Source organism: Geospiza fortis, unplaced genomic scaffold (assembly GCF_000277835.1).
Source record: "Geospiza fortis unplaced genomic scaffold, GeoFor_1.0 scaffold333, whole genome shotgun sequence".
NCBI lineage: Eukaryota > Metazoa > Chordata > Aves > Passeriformes > Thraupidae > Geospiza > Geospiza fortis.
In genome coordinates this window covers 2,418,106-2,419,259 of record NW_005054347.1, presented here as the reverse complement: position 1 = coordinate 2,419,259, position 1,154 = coordinate 2,418,106, and positions in this window count along the sequence as shown.

Below are 1,154 nucleotides of genomic sequence, written 5' to 3'. Positions count from 1 at the left end.
CCCTTGGCCTCAGATGCGGCAGCGGGGACCCTCCGAGCACCTCCGGGATACCGGCACAGGGTGTCCCGGCCTTTCTCCGTTCCCTGGCTCCTCGTTGCCGGAAGGCAGCGCTCCCACGGACCCACCTGCGGCGATTCCCACGCTCCCGGCCGTTGGTCCTGGCTCAGCGTCCGTTGCAACCTATTTGTGGCTCCACACCGCCCTTTCTATGTTTCATTGCTAGGAAACACCGGGAATCTCACTCTCCTTACCACAGTGGCATCGGTGGAAGATCGTGGTTTGGTCCCACCACAAGTCTGGCCCACCACAAGGAGTTTTTGCCCTGTCTGCAGCCTTTCCCTTCTGCCACCCGCTCAGCTCCCTTCCGCAGCACTTGTGCCTGTTTAGAGCAGCCCTGTGCCCCGAACCCCCTCCTCCTCCCATGCCTGGCTGCTCACCCCAGCGAGGGCTTTCCAGCTCCCTTCAGCAGACAACCTTTCAGAAGAGAACCAAATGGCACCTACCCAGCCCAGCCCTGTTCCACCCCTGCAAACCCTGCTGAAAGCAGTCCAACTCTTCTCCAGCTCTTGGTTTGGCTCCTCAGCAGGTGGCATTTTTCTCATCGATACCTACACATGGTTACCAAAATATCTTTTAACTCCTGCTGCTGCTGCTTCTAAATGAGACTAAGTCCTGGAGCCTTGTTTAAGCTTTTTTTCTCTGCTTGAGCAGCAGGTGTTTAGTCCAAGTCCTGGAACCCAAGAGTGCACACCTAGAACCACAGGGCGTGCTCACCTTATCACTGCTGGCTATGGTAGGCGGGCTGTGGGTCACCCTGAGAGTAGCCCTCATGGATCTCATGTCCTTGTAAGGGGCTTGTGGGCAAGTCTGGAGCCCATTCCCCTGCCAAAGCTGTGATATTCACAGGCAGGATTGGGAGAGTGGAAAAGCACCTCACAGAGGCACATTTCTGACAGCAGATGCATTTCTATCTGGGCAGGGCAGGGCAAGGCCCATCCCTGAAAAAACAAGTGGAGTCTTTCAAGACAGCTGCTAACCAGGAAGATGATTAACCCACAAAGCAGCTTCCCTAACTCCAGCACAGCACGGCCCCTCCAGCTCCAGGCATCTCTTTCCTGAGCTTGCTGTGGGTCTGATGAAATGGCTATGCAGCT